Source organism: Procambarus clarkii, chromosome 91 (genome assembly GCF_040958095.1).
Source record: "Procambarus clarkii isolate CNS0578487 chromosome 91, FALCON_Pclarkii_2.0, whole genome shotgun sequence".
NCBI lineage: Eukaryota > Metazoa > Arthropoda > Malacostraca > Decapoda > Cambaridae > Procambarus > Procambarus clarkii.
Window position 1 is genome coordinate 759,112 of NC_091240.1, and position 15,889 is coordinate 775,000.

General features: G+C 44.9%; 1 protein-coding gene across 1 annotated transcript in view; it reads left to right on the forward strand.

Annotated features, from left to right (window-relative positions):
- Positions 1 to 15,889, forward strand: part of LOC123773881 (uncharacterized) — a 288,461-nt gene that overhangs the window by 104,968 nt on the left and 167,604 nt on the right. The gene's annotated exons all lie outside the window — the stretch shown is intronic.

The window sequence follows — 15,889 nt, forward strand, 5'->3', positions numbered from 1 at the left end:
TCTCACTTAGCGACAGCACGCTGGGAGGAGGTGATGGTGGGGGAGGGTAGGGGAGCTGGTCAGCATGGGTGGTGACGGGTGGGGGGTTGGGGGTGAAATGGGGCGGGCATACTCACCTGGCTTGTGGATTGGTGGTGGTGAGCGGACAGGCAGGTGTGTGTGCATGAGGATAGGTGGTTATGATTGTGGAGGATAGTTAGTTCGGGTGGTAATGGTTCGGGTACTTATCTGTCAGTCACTATGGGGATGTGAGGTCTAGTTCTAGTAGCAGACGAGGAGTCACAATAACGTGGCTGAAATATGTTGACCAGACCACACACTAGAAAGTGAAGGGACGACGACGTTTCGGTCCGTCCTGGACCATTCTCAAGCGTCTGTGTAGGGGGTGGTCTATCATCTAGTTCTTCATCGAGTCTGGTCTTAAATATGTGGGCAGAGGTGGCTTCTGAAACTTCTTCTTTCTGCACATTCTACTTGTTGACCAACCGTACATAGTACGAGTATTTTCCTTATATTTCTTCGGTTGTCTTCCCAGCTTCCATCTGTGTCCTCAAGTCCTGCGTTTTCTCAATATAAAGAAACTGTCATTTTCTCAATTTTTACCCCCTTTGTATCTTGTATGTTGTGATCAAGTTCCCGCTCTTTCTTCTCAAGCGTTGTGAGATTTCAATCTCATAGCCTATTCTAGTACTTTAACCTTCCTAGCCTCGGCACCGAGGATAGCGGTGGTGGTAGTGGTGGTGGTGGTGATGGTGGTAGTGGTAGTGGTCGTGGTGGTGATGGTGGTAGTGGTCGTGGTGGTGATGGTGGTAGTGGTCGTGGTGGTGATGGTAGTAGTGGTCGTGGTGGTGATGGTGGTAGTGGTCGTGGTGGTGATGGTAGTAGTGGTCGTGGTGGTGATGGTGGTAGTGGTCGTGGTGGTAGTGGTAGTAGTGGTCGTGGTGGTGATGTGGTCGTGGTAGTAGTGGTGGCACTCAGCAATAAATAAATATATACATTGTAGACAGAGCTTGTCTGTAAGCTTGACATAAGAATGGTCAGCAGAAGACCAGTATATACATAAAATAACAGAAGACAGGAAGGAGAGAAAATGTGAAAACAGAGAAAATCTGGCCTTCAGTAACGGGAAAAAAGGAACTTACAAAAAACTCTGAAGGTGGAAAAGATTTATATATATATATATATATATATATATATATATATATATATATATATATATATATATATATATATATATATATATATATATATATATATATATATATATATGCAATTGACGATCACAAAACACTGATCATTTTATGCGGAAAATCCACAAAGAAATATGGTCAATATATGTCAAAGAAATATATTCTTTATAATCACGTCCCTAAGGCGAAACCAAAAATTATTAACTCATTGGTGGTACCTTATGCGAGTGGACTTGAAAAATTGTCTCTGATTTTTAAGAAACTTAATATAAATTTGGTGTTCACTAATAGTACGATCAAATCCAATTTAATAAAAAACTCCCCTGATACAGCAGGTTGTGTGTATTCGATTCCCTGCAATGATTGTGATTCTGTGTACCTTGGACAAACAGGAAAGTCCTTACAATTGCGGTTGTCACAACACGCTTATAGTATTAGAACTGCCCAAACGTCTAATGCATTGTATCTACATACGAGTTTATGCGATCACAATATTAACTGGAATGGGGCAAAAAGCATTACCAATTGTGGGGATTTCGTGGAACGTAATTTGATTGAGTCTGCTCTAATCAGTCAGTGTCCAAATCTTCTTAATGTTAGTACTGGAATGTACAAACTTGATCCATTTTTAAGTTATAATATTGCACAACAGTTTAAGAAACAACTCTGATAGAGAGGCTTACAATGTCTCATTTTAATTGTATATTCATATATTGTGTGTTCATGAGGCTTTTCTTTAATCTTTTATCCTTATTCTCTGACCGCTTAATCCTCTTTGACCATTCTAAGCTAAGCTATACCTGTTTTTGGTTAATTACACCTGACCAACCCTTGGGATGGGTTGGTCAGGTGTCGGCCTATATATCTTCCCCCCTTCTCCCTTCTCCTTAGTCTGGTGTTGACAAAGGCTTTAACAAAGCCGAAACGTTCACCTCATTTCATATTTCTTTGTGGATTTTCCGCATATATATATATATATATATATATATATATATATATATATATATATATATATGTATATATATATATATATATATATATATATATATATATATATATATATTTATATTATTAAATATGACCGAAAAAGTAAGATTAATAATTCTAACACGAATTTTCTCAATCTTTCGTACATTTCTTTTCACTGTTGGAGGTAAATCAAAAATCAATTCTCCAAAATTCATTTTTTATTTCTAGTCTGACGCGACACGAGCGCGTTTCGTAAAACTTATTACATTTTCAAAGACTTTAGTTTACAAATACACAACTGATGAATAGAACTTACGCATCTCCGATTTTATATCTACATTTGAGTGAGGTGGAAGGGGTGAGGTGGCATTAATAGGGTGTTAATTTCATCAACACAAGACAGAACACGAAACGAAAATGTTTCGTTTATATATATATATATATATATATATATATATATATATATATATATATATATATATATATATATATATATATATATATATATATATATAATGTTGTTGAATATGACCGAAAGGGTAAGATTAATAATTCTAACACGAATCTCCTCAGTTTTTCTTTCGCTTTTCTTTACTGTCAAGGGAAGTTGAAAAATTAACTCTCCAAAATTCATTTTTACACTTTTCTATGGTCTGACGCCTATGGGTGCGTTTCGCAAGGTACACCTTACATTTTCAAAGACAATTTACTGCTTATGCTTAACTTGCTTATGAAAAACTCTCCAGGCAGGCACCAAGAAAAGCGCCTTAAGAGAGACTAACGTCGTCTATGCCTTCGCATGCCCACTTGGGGACTGTCAGCCTGATAGATCTCAGTATATAGGCAAGACAACAACGACTCTCTCTCTCCAGGCGATTAACACTACACAAACAAGAGGGTTCCATCAAGGAGCATATAATCATCACACAACCAGATAATCACCAGAGACATCTTGAGAAACAACACTGAAATAATCGACAGGTATACAGACAGCAGGAGACTCGACATCAGCGAGGCGCTACACATCAAGAAGTCCAGACCAGCAATCAACAACCAGCTAACACATAATTACATTCCACCCACTTGAGGAAGGAACCGCCATTTAGAAGCTGAAATATTTGTCTATGAACAATTATTAGAACGTTGAGAAATATGAATTCAAGACGGATAACCTTGAGTCACACCCCCCATTCTCCCCCTTCCCTCACCCCCCCATCACCCCTACCACCCTCCCTCCCTCACCAGCCCACCAGCCACACGCACGCAGACACACACACGTTAAAGTCGTTGAAGCTGATTCCATTCAAAGTTTTAACTGTACACATAAAAACGTGAGACATGAGTCATTGCATTAATCCAAGAATGTTAGGAAGACGGTGCTAAGACCCGAGCTCGATCCTGCAAGCACATCTAGGTAAGTACGCTCACACACACACACACACACACGCGCGCGCGCGCGCATTAGGCAGTGATGTGCTAGAGGCTGACTTCATAAACAATTTTAAGTGTAGATATGATAGAGCCCAATAGGCTCAGGAACCTGTACACCAGTTGATTGACAGTTGAGAGGCGGGACCAAAGAGCCAGAGCTCAACCCCCGCAAGCACAAATAGGTGAGTACACACACACTCACACACGCAGGAGAGAGTCGACCTTGAACTACGGACCCCCAGTCACTGCTACACAGCCATACCCGGCATAGCACAAACCTGTTTAATATACAAATATGTTTGTAGCATTTTTGTGTCTTTTACCTTTTCCTAATGCCTTCAAATTTGGTCCACTACTTTCTCTAACTTCTGTCTGCATGTCTAACTATAGGTGCAGCTTGCCTCGGGTTCCTGCCTGGTTGATACCTAGTTGATGGGGTTCTGGGAGTTCTTCTACTGCCCAAGCCCGGCCCGAGGCCAGGCTTGACTTGTGAGAGTTTGGTCCACCAGGCTGTTGCTTGGAGCGGCCCGCAGGCCCACATATACCTGGTTGATGGGGTTCTGGGAGTTCTTCTACTCCCCAAGCCCGGCCCGAGGCCAGGCTTGACTTGTGAGAGTTTGGTCCACCAGGCTGTTGCTTGGAGCGCGAGCACTCTCGTCCTAACCCGTACTGACTCCAGTGCTGTGACCAGAGGCCAGTAGTCAGGTAGGAAAGAGGAGAATGGACTGACGGCAAGTTTCTGAGCTGTCACCAGACACAGCTCGACACAGAAAGCCGTTAATCAGCCTTCGTCGCATCTCACAGGACGCTGTGACTGCTGACTTAGTCCTCAGCGGGCGTGCCAGAGTCTCTCTGTCGCTGGACGCCCGTGGATGATGCCGCGTTGCAGGTTTGCACGCCAAGGGTTTCCATTCTGTTGGAGCCGAAGCAGTGACGGGCGATATATGGGCTATCGGGCTGTCTCTCGTTGGGTCTCTTAGTGATGAGGTAGGATTAGTGAAGGTACTTTTTGTATTTAGGAATATATTGGAGAGCAGCAGCGTCCTGGGGGCACCCAAGGGGTCGGCCGGCCGAGCGGACAGCACGCTGTACACGTGATCCTGTGGTTCCTAGTTCGATCCCGGGCGCCGGTGAGAAACGATGGGCAGAGTTTAGTTCACCCTATGCCAGTGTTACCTAGCAGTAAATAGGTACCTGGGAGTTAGTCAGCTGACACGGGCTGCTTCCTGGGGGTGGAGGTTTGGTAGAGGACCGAGCCACGGGGACACTAAAAGCCCCGAAATCAACTCAAGATAACATGTTGAAACCTTGATGTCAACGGGAGGAGGAGGAGGAGGATCGTCTCCTTCTCATTCCCCCCATCAACCCCTTCTCAAGACCCCCCTCTCCATCTATCACCCCCTCACCTCCCCCTTTCCCCATTTCTCTCACTTCCCCTTCTCTCTCTCTGCAATTATAAGGGAAGTAGCCTCAAGCGACGACCTTCCAACTTACGACAGACAAATTAACAAACCTCTGTACTATCCGACAGAATGTCTGCCTGTCCGATGTTGGAAGCCAGATGCTTACGGGTAGCCTTACCCAAAGTTGCAGGGGGAATGATCTGAGGTACGGGGTGAACATGGGCTGGTCGCCAGAATTCAAAATGGAACAGCAAACCGGGGATGGAAAGACAAATACAGTATGCTTTACTCTGTGAATCATAACGGCTCGCAAACAACCACATTTTGTTTGCATGACAGTGTTAGGTTAAGTGGGTGGCTGGGGTAGTAGTAGTAGGTATCCATCAGTCTCAGGAGACTATGGAGTTGCGCTCAGGTTGTCGGTCTGGAGTGGCCTCACCAGGGCGCAAAGCCAGGGTAGGTTGATTCGGGGGAGAAGCTGTTACCCAGGCACCCTTATACACCTTTAATACACCCTTTTTTGTCCGTTGTGCCAACCCAAGAGGATGGGCTGATGGATAGACCTTGATAGACCTTTGTGTGGTGTACAAGACAGAGGTCAAGCTTTTCATGTCCTTGCTGTTGGTATTATATATTCTTAAAACTTCCTTTTTTGCCATTTTGTTGCTTGTTTTGAGTAGTTCTCTGGTTTGCAAACAGTAAGTCACTATAACGAGGATGATAACTAGACATTCGTACACCTGAAAACTCGTACACCTGAAAACTCGTACACCTGAAAATTAAGGAACAGACGAGCTTTCAGTCCGCCCTGGACCATTCTTAAGTTTGGTAACCTGATGTGCCTATGGACGAAGTAAAGATAGTTTCTTAATCCCTTAATACATCTAAGTTAACACGGCCCACTTTTATTTTTCTTGGAATGGAAAAGCCCTTTTTTTATTACATCTTCGTAATAAAGCTTGCCTTTAACACTTTAAAATATCTTGATGAACGCGAGTGCGTCTAAATTTCGTAAATAAATTTTCAACAGTTTCCATATTATTGAATTCGTCTAAAGCTAGTCAGTATTGTATTGGAGTTTGATATATATATATATATATATATATATATATATATATATATATATATATATATATATATATATATATATATATATATATATATATATATATATAGGGATACCACCTCAAGTTGTGTTTATAAGGACCCTCGGCCTTGAAGAAGAGGATATATAGCACCCGGGGAAGCCTTGTGGGGCTCCCACGCGCGCTTACAGTCTTCCATCACCCTCGTATATATTGTAATTATTGTATTTTATTTAAAACTTTAATTACACAAAATGGGTACATACATTATTCATACTTGGTGCTCCAGGAACCAAGTGTTTCTGAGGCAATGGGGTCAAAATTATAATGGTGATCCAGATCTCTGTATTTATTAGACTTGGCATCTTCCCGGTGAGTGGCAGCACCACCCAGATGTATAACACTGTAGGTGTTAGCCAAGGTTGAAATGCATATGTAGTCCCACACCAACTGAAGACAGTTCTTCCAGGGGGGGGGGGTTCACTGTTATTCCACCTGGCAGACCAACAGACTTGTCAGAGTTGCGGGGCTTTGGATAAAGGGGCTCTCTCTCTCTGCTAGACACCTAGCTGTGGTAAGGCTCCTCTTAATGTCATTGATCTCATGGTGTCATACTTATTCGCCCTGTAATAGGATGACAAAGCAAAATGAAGCATTTTGCAGTTTTTAAGTAAACAAATAAAACTGCAAAAGAACCACTTAATTTTACATTCTTTTATTTGTAGTGCAATAGAATAGCATAATAACTTAGATTTATAATTATTGTAGATATTAGAAATAAATATTCTAAATGTTTTCAAAAATTAAATTTGCAAATGTATACTCACATTTTTAAATGTTAAAAGAAAAATGAAGATAATAAAAGCTTAATAATAAATTTTGCATAATAACTTTGAATTATTGTAAAAATATATAAAGTAAAATATAATTTAAAGAGTGATATCTTACCTTATAACATAAATATGCTTATTAAAAAGTTTTGAAATTAATTGAACTTTTAAACTGAAATGTAGGTAAACTATATATATTCAAATATATATGCGAACAAGCCTGAATGGTCCCCAGGCATATATGCAACTGAAAGCTCATACCCCAGAAGTGACTCGAACCCATACTGCCAGGAGCACAATGCAACTGGTGTACAGGATACCTTAACCACTCGACCATCACGACCGGACAAAAGATGAAGGTAGCGAGGCTAATTCCTTATCATCCCGCCGGTAATCTTGGGCATAGTATTTTATCAAATCACATTCTTTGGGGCACACATGAGGAACGCAAATGCGAACAAGCCTGAATAGTCCCCAGGCATATATATATATATATATATATATATATATATATATATATATATATATATATATATATATATATATATATATATATATATATATATAACTGAAAACTCACACCCCAGTTAGTTATATATATATATATATATATATATATATATATATATGCGAACAAGCCTGAATGGTCCCCAGGACATATGCAACTGAAAACTCACACCCCAGAAGTGACTCGAACCCATACTCCCAGAAGCAACGCATCTGGTATGTACAAGACGCCTTAATCCACTTGACCATCACGACCGGACATAATGAGGTGATAGCCGAGGCTATTTGAACCACCCCACCGCCGGCACTCGGATAGTTATCTTGGGCATAGCATTTTACCAAATCACCTCATTCTTTGGGGCAACACGTGAGGAACACAAATGCGAACAAGCCTGAATGGTCCCCAGGACATATGCAACTGAAAACTCACACCCCAGAAGTGACTCGAACCCATACTCCCAGAAGCAACGCATCTGGTATGTACAAGACGCCTTAATCCACTTGACCATCACGACCGGACATAATGAGGTGATAGCCGAGGCTATTTGAACCACCCCACCGCCGGCACTCGGATAGTTATCTTGGGCATAGCATTTTACCAAATCACCTCATTCTTTGGGGCAACACGTGAGGAACACAAATGCGAACAAGCCTGAATGGTCCCCAGGACATATGCAACTGAAAACTCACACCCCAGAAGTGACTCGAACCCATACTCCCAGAAGCAACGCATCTGGTATGTACAAGACGCCTTAATCCACTTGACCATCACGACCGGACATAATGAGGTGATAGCCGAGGCTATTTGAACCACCCCACCGCCGGCACTCAAATGGTTCAAATAGCCTCGGCTATCACCTAGGTGGGTGGTTCAAATAGGTGGGTGGTTCAAATAGCCTCGGCTATCACCTCATTATGTCCGGTCGTGATGGTCAAGTGGATTAAGGCGTCTTGTACATACCAGATGCGTTGCTTCTGGGAGTATGGGTTCGAGTCACTTCTGGGGTGTGAGTTTTCAGTTGCATATGTCCTGGGGACCATTCAGGCTTGTTCGCATTTGTGTTCCTCACGTGTTGCCCCAAAGAATGAGGTGATTTGGTAAAATGCTATGCCCAAGATAACTATCCGAGTGCCGGCGGTGGGGTGGTTCAAATAGCCTCGGCTATCACCTCATTATGTCCGGTCGTGATGGTCAAGTGGATTAAGGCGTCTTGTACATACCAGATGCGTTGCTTCTGGGAGTATGGGTTCGAGTCACTTCTGGGGTGTGAGTTTTCAGTTGCATATGTCCTGGGGACCATTCAGGCTTGTTCGCATTTGTGTTCCTCACGTGTTGCCCCAAAGAATGAGGTGATTTGGTAAAATGCTATGCCCAAGATAACTATCCGAGTGCCGGCGGTGGGGTGGTTCAAATAGCCTCGGCTATCACCTCATTATGTCCGGTCGTGATGGTCAAGTGGATTAAGGCGTCTTGTACATACCAGATGCGTTGCTTCTGGGAGTATGGGTTCGAGTCACTTCTGGGGTGTGAGTTTTCAGTTATATATATATATATATATATATATATATATATATATATATATATATATATATATATATATATATATATATATATATATATATATATATATATAACTAACTGGGGTGTGAGTTTTCAGTTATATATATATATATATATATATATATATATATATATATATATATATATATATATATATATATATATGTCTCATTGAATATGACCGCATATTCAGTATTTATTATCTTCTGGTTTAGGGTTTCTATCCCTCTAACTATTTTCCTAGCATCAGGGCTTAGCTGAAAGAGGAGTTCTGCAAAAACTCATTTTCGTTATTTGAAGGTGAAGAAAAAAGTGAATTACTATAGAATGTATTACACTTATTTATACAATTTGCACAACGTTTCGAACCTCCATGGTTCATTCTCAAGTGAAATGATATTACAGGACTCGTTGATTTATCCCCGTAAGGGTCAGTTGATAAAAATAAAAACAAGGGGGATAAATGGGGGACGAAGCACATAAGAATAAAGGTAACTGCAGAAGGCCCATTGGCCCATACGAGGCAGCTCCTATTATATAAAGATTAATCAGGTGTAATTGGCCTGTTATGTTGAACAGTATCTTCTGTGTTGGCATCGTTATGTTCTGGTCTTGTCCTTACTCTCATGGTGGGTAGAGTAAATAGTTCTGTGATTTGGGTGTTCATGGTAGGTTGTTTTATTCTTATGTGAATTGCTTCAAGAATTTGTAATCTTCTTGCATCTTGGGTTTTGTCTATGATACAGGTATTTTTGTTCAACATTTCTCTTGTTAGGGTGATGTCATGGGCTTGTCTCATATGATTCCTGGGGGCACCGGATTGAACATGACATGTCAAACGCCTCGTCAGCTTGGTCGACGTCATACCTATGTACTTAGATTGAATGTTACATCCTTCGTGGGGGCAAGTGTACATGTATACAACGCTTGACTGCTGTAGAGGGTTCTCCGTCGACTTCGGGCTGTTTTTGATAAGGAGTTCGGAAGTCTTCTTGGTTTTGTAGAATATGATCAGGTCTATGTTTTGGTTAGGAGTAATACTTTTTACTCCTTTACGGATTATTTCTTTCATTATTCTTTCCTCTTTTATATGTTCACTGTGCATGGTTGATTTGTAATATAATTTTATTGGAGGTATTGTGGTTTCTGTTCTAGGTTCAGGATTATACCATCGGTCCAAGTGTCTTCTTATAGCAGCGTTTATTTATTTCCGTGTTGCTATATCCGTAGATTCAAAGCCAGTGTTCTCAATGCTTATATTCGTTGAGCGCTTACCCACTGCTCTGAATGGAGCAACGTGAGTAGAGAGTTTAAAAGAATAACTCAGGTATTGGTGAACAACGGATATAGCAACACGGAAATAAACGCTGCTATAAGAAGTACTAGCATCACCTGCCCTGATGCTATGAAAATAGTTAGAGGGATAGAAGCCCTAAACCAGAAGACAGTAAATACTGAATATGCGGTCATATTCAATGAGACATGTTTAAAAGAAAACCTGCTGCCAGTATACACTAATATATATATATATATATATATATATCTTTTTTTTTTAACCTAGAAGGGGTACCACCTCTGGTGCACGTGTAGGGACCCATAGCCTCGGAGAAGAAAATAAAGAGTACCCAGAGAAGACCTTGTGGATCCTCACTGAACACTTTGATATTTTCTTCTCCTACCGCCCCTATTCTTTTGGTATGTGTGTATATTTATTTAACTTTATTTGAAAAAGTCATTACAGAAAAAAAAAGTTAGAATATTGATTACATGCAGGGTACAAGGCTGCTTGTCACAAATTGAACAGCTCCTCCAGCTCCTCAGATGGCGGGCAGGAACCATGGATGCAGTGAGCATTTCCTCTCTGGATTGCCACACTAAGGCGCTGAAAAAAAAACTGGCAGCTCTAGGGTCTCTAGTTGTTTCGATTAGCTTAGACCCCAACTCCTTCAAAAAGCTAGCAGCACTTTTACCCCAGGCACCAAGTGTCTCTGAGGCAATGGGGACAAAATTGTAGTGGTGCTCAAGGTCTCTGTATTTACGTGACTTGGCCGCTTCCCGGTGATTGGCAGCGCCTCCTGCTTGTGTAGCACTGAAGTCAACATAGGTATTGGCTAAAGTTGAAACGCAAGTGTAGTCCCAGACCAACTGTCTACCATTCTTCCAGGGGTTCACCGTAATTCCGTCTGGGAGACCGACAGGCTCATCAGAGTTGCGGGACATTAGGTAACGGGGCTCTCTCTCTGCTGGACAACCGGCTGTGGTAAGGCTTCTCTTAATAATGTCATTAACCTCGCCGTGTCTTGCATGCCATCCTCCTGTCCTTTGGCAAAGAAGGCCATGCCGTCCATATCTGTCGGCCTCTGCCTCGCCGCAAATACACCTGTATTCGGTGTGGATTGGGGCAGCGAGGCGGAGAGCCACGGCAATTCGGAGGGCCTGCGGTGTGAGACGGGTGCCAGTTGCTGACATTGGGGTTGCTAATAAGAAATCACCTGCATGGGGAGCTGCTACAGCTCTAAGTCGGGCAGTGTCATGTGGTGTTGTCGCAGCTTCTTGGTCGGCAATGGGGCGATCCCAGCTGGATTGCTTATGGGCTTCAGAAGGCGGTGGTTGGGGTGCTGGTCCTGCGAGAGAGACCCATTTGGTTGTGCAGTCTGTGAAGCTGGGATCATGCACCCCTGCCTGTTGAACTAGGTGCTCAGGTAGGATTTCCTTCACCAAGTTGTCAGACCTCACTAAAGAGGACAGGAACGCTGGTACAGCAAATTGTGTTGCTGTGCGCACGCCAAGGCCCCCGCGTCTGACAGGAAGGGAGGCCTGTTTTCCCTGTGAGTCGTTGAGGGAAAGATTGAGGGCTTTTTCTAGTGTTGATTTCAGCAAGCTGTCGTACTCTTCTAATTTAATATTGTTGAAAGATGGCGAACATCTTAGAAAGTAGGTCAGCCTGGGGAGGGACAAGCATCTGATGATGAGGTAAAATGCATCATGAGCATATATATATATATATATATATATATATATATATATATATATATATATAGGGGCGAGGGCGTGCCTCTGGCGCCTTAAAACCAGCTGCTCCGGGTAGATGGGACTCGATAGCCTGGGAAGGCAGCCCATCTAGGGGAAGGAAAACCCTGATTTTAAACCTCCGCTGCCTTGCGGCCATACCCTTGTTTTTGGGAAGGCTTCAGGAGTCAACCTCGAGGAAAAATCCGGAGTTGGAGCCCCTAAGGCAGTTCGTTGTTGACGTCGACCTCGTTCTGGCAGCTCCTGCGACGTTGCTGGAACCATGCGTATTGGCATTTGCCTCTCTATTGGATAATTTCAGCAACGTGGAGAGGGGGGACCTGCTGCATGGGTAACAGCTTCTCCTCCATATCTACCTACCCAGGCTTTGCGCCCTGGACAGGACACTCCAGCTTCGCCTCACAGCGTCGAACCAACACGGGAAGCGACAGTCTACCGGTTTTAAGTCTTCTGCTCGATTGGCGAAGAGTGTGACGCCAGGGGTTGCTTCCGACGGTGGGAGGGGTCATCGCGCCCCACCGGGCAGCTACCGCCCGCCTCAAGCTGGGCAAACCCCAGCCAATAAGGTGTTGCCTCGCCACGGTCCGTTAACCTCACTGGGTGCGTGGGGTTTAGGGTGAAAACTGACAAGCGGCCCGACAACTTTGCACCAAGCAATACCAAACCAAAGAAGAAAATATCAACTGCCCTAAAGCTGGGCACATGGAACGTCAGGACACTGACACCAGGTTTCTCTGACGACCTGCAAGAAATCAATGACGCCCGAAAAACAGCAATCATCGATAGGGAGCTGAGCAAGCTGCAGATGGATATTGTTGCTCTCCAAGAGACCAGGCTCCCAGGATCAGGATCTGTGAGAGAGAGGACCTTCTCTTTCTTCTGGCAAGGAAAACCTCCAGATGAGACCAAAGAACATGGTGTGGGATTTGCCGTCAGGAATGCACTGTTGGGACACATTATGCCACCGATGGGGGAAACCGAACGAATTCTGTCTCTGCAACTGTACTCCCAAACAGGACCAGTCAATGTAATTAGTGCATATGCACCAACCCTGACTTCTCCAGCAGAGGCAAAGGAAAAATTCTACGATGACCTCAACAGAGTCATAGCGAGAATCCCTGTAAAGGAGCCACTGTTCATCCTCGGCGACTTCAACGCCAGAGTGGGTGCCGAGCACAACATTTGGCCCACTTGCCTGGGTCAATTCGGCATAGGAAGGATGAATGAGAACGGGCAACGTCTGCTAGAACTCTGCTGCCTTCATGGTCTTTGTGTCACCAACACGTTCTTCGGCACAAAGCCTCAACACCGAGTATCTTGGAGACACCCCAGATCCAAGCACTGGCACCAGCTTGACCTGATTCTTACCAGGCGTGCAAGTCTACCCAGCGTCAAGATTACGCGTAGCTACCAGAGTGCTGTCTGTGACACCGACCACTCCCTGGTATGTAGCAGGGTCAAGATGCAACCAAAGAAGATTCATCACTCGAAAAAGGCGGGCAGACCTCGCATCGACACCACCAAGACCCGCAACCAGGACAAGGTGGAAGATTTTGCACACGTGCTCGAGGAAGCTCTTCCTGGCCCAGCTGGGGTCACTGCCTGTAAAAGATGGGAGCACTTCAGAGACGCTGTGTTCAACGCTGCCATTTCCACCTTTGGCAAGAAGACCAGCAGGTCGGCAGACTGGTTCGAGGCTCACTCGGAAGAGATGACACCTGTAATCGAAGAGAAGAGAAACGCCTTGGCAGCCTACAAAGCCTGCCCAAGTCGGCGCAACTTACAGATCCTTCGGGCCGTCCGCTGCAAAGTGCAGCAGAGCGCCAGGCGATGTGCCAACAACTATTGGCTCCAGCTCTGCTCCCAGATACAGACTGCAGCGGATACAGGCAATGTAAGGGGAATGTATGACGGCATCAAGCAGGCCCTCGGCCCAATCCAGAAGAAGACCGCTCCTCTGAAATCTGCCACTGGCGAGGTGATTCAGGACCAGACACTGCAGCTGAAGCGCTGGGTCGAGCACTACTCTGAGCTATATGCCAGGGACAATGTGGTCACCGAAGATGCCCTGAGCGCCATTGAGTGTCTGCCTGTGTTAATGGAGCTCGACAGTGAACCGACCCTGGAAGAACTCAGCGATGCCCTAGACTCCCTTGCTTCTGGTAAAGCTCCTGGCAAAGATGGCATTCCTGCTGAGACCTTGAAGTGCTGCAGAGGTAGCCTGCTCATGGAGCTGCACGAAATTCTCTGCCTCTGCTGGGAAGAAGGAGAGGTGCCACAGGACATGAGGGATGCCAACATCGTCACACTGTATAAGAATAAAGGTGACAGGGGCGACTGCAACAACTACCGTGGAATCTCCCTCCTCAGTATTGTCGGAAAGCTGTTTGCTCGAGTCGCATTGAAGAGGCTCCAAGTACTTGCAGAGAGAGTTTATCCAGAATCACAATGTGGATTCAGAGCTGGCAGGTCCACCATCGACATGGTCTTTTCCCTCAGACAACTGCAGGAGAAATGCAGGGAACAGAAGCAGCCACTCTTTGTAGCCTTCATTGACCTGACGAAGGCCCTCGACCTCGTCAGCAGGGATGGCCTGTTCAAGATCCTCCCCAAGATCGGATGCCCACCCAGGCTCCTCAGCATCATCAGATCTTTCCATGAGAACATGAGGGGCACCGTGGTCTTTGATGGCCTAACATCAGGCGCCTTTGACATCCGAAGTGGAGTAAAGCAGGGCTGCGTACTGGCTCCAACCCTATTCGGGATTTTCTTCGCAGTTATGCTGCGGCACGCCTTCGGATCTGTCACGGAAGGCATTTACCTCCGGACCAGGTCGGATGGGAAGCTCTTTAACCTCGCCAGGCTGAGAGCCAAGACAAAGGTTCGGCTGAGGTGTCTGCGCGACTTCCTCTTTGCCGACGACGCAGCAGTCACTGCCCACTCAGCTGAAGACCTCCAACGGCTCATAACCCGCTTCAGCGAGGCCTCTCAGGCTTTCGGACTCACCATCAGTCTGAAGAAAACACAAGTCATGGGACAAGGAGTGGACTCCCCACCTGACATCGGCATCTCTGATTCCAAACTGGAAGTTGTTCACGACTTCGTGTACCTGGGCTCCACAATCTCTGACTCCCTCTCTCTTGATACGGAGCTAAACAAACGCATCGGTAAGGCATCTACTACCATGTCCAAACTGACAAAGAGAGTGTGGGCCAACAATAGGCTAACTGAGTATACTAAGATTCAGGTTTACAGATCCTGTGTCCTGAGCACTCTCCTTTATGGCAGTGAGTCTTGGACACTCCGCGCCCGTCAGGAAAGACGGCTGAATGCCTACCACATGCGCTGCCTTCGACACATCTTGGACATCACCTGGCAGGACAAGGTGACAAACAACAACGTCTTGGGGAGAGCAAGAATCACCAGCATGTACACAATGCTGAAACAGAGACGAATGCGCTGGCTCGGGCACGTTGTGCGAATGGGCGACGGCAGGATCCCCAAGGATCTCCTGTATGGAGAGCTGAGGCAGGGAAAGCGTCCAGTAGGCAAGCCCCAGCTACAGTACAAAGACGTTTGCAAAAGGGACCTGAAAGCCATGGACGTCGATCTTGCTATATGGGAGACACTGGCTACAGACCGTTCAGCCTGGAGGCAGTCTGTTCAACGAGGTCTCTCCAAGTTCGAGGAGTCACTTGCCAAGGAATCGGAGGCAAAGAGACAGAGAAGGAAAGCCGGTAACCAGGAAGACAGACCAGAATCGGACTTCGTTTGTGCTCGGTGTGGGATGGACTGCCACTCTCGGATTGGCCTCATCAGTCACACCAGACGCTGCACCAGGATTGACAACTAGGGCGCAACTCCATAGTCTCCCGAGACTGAA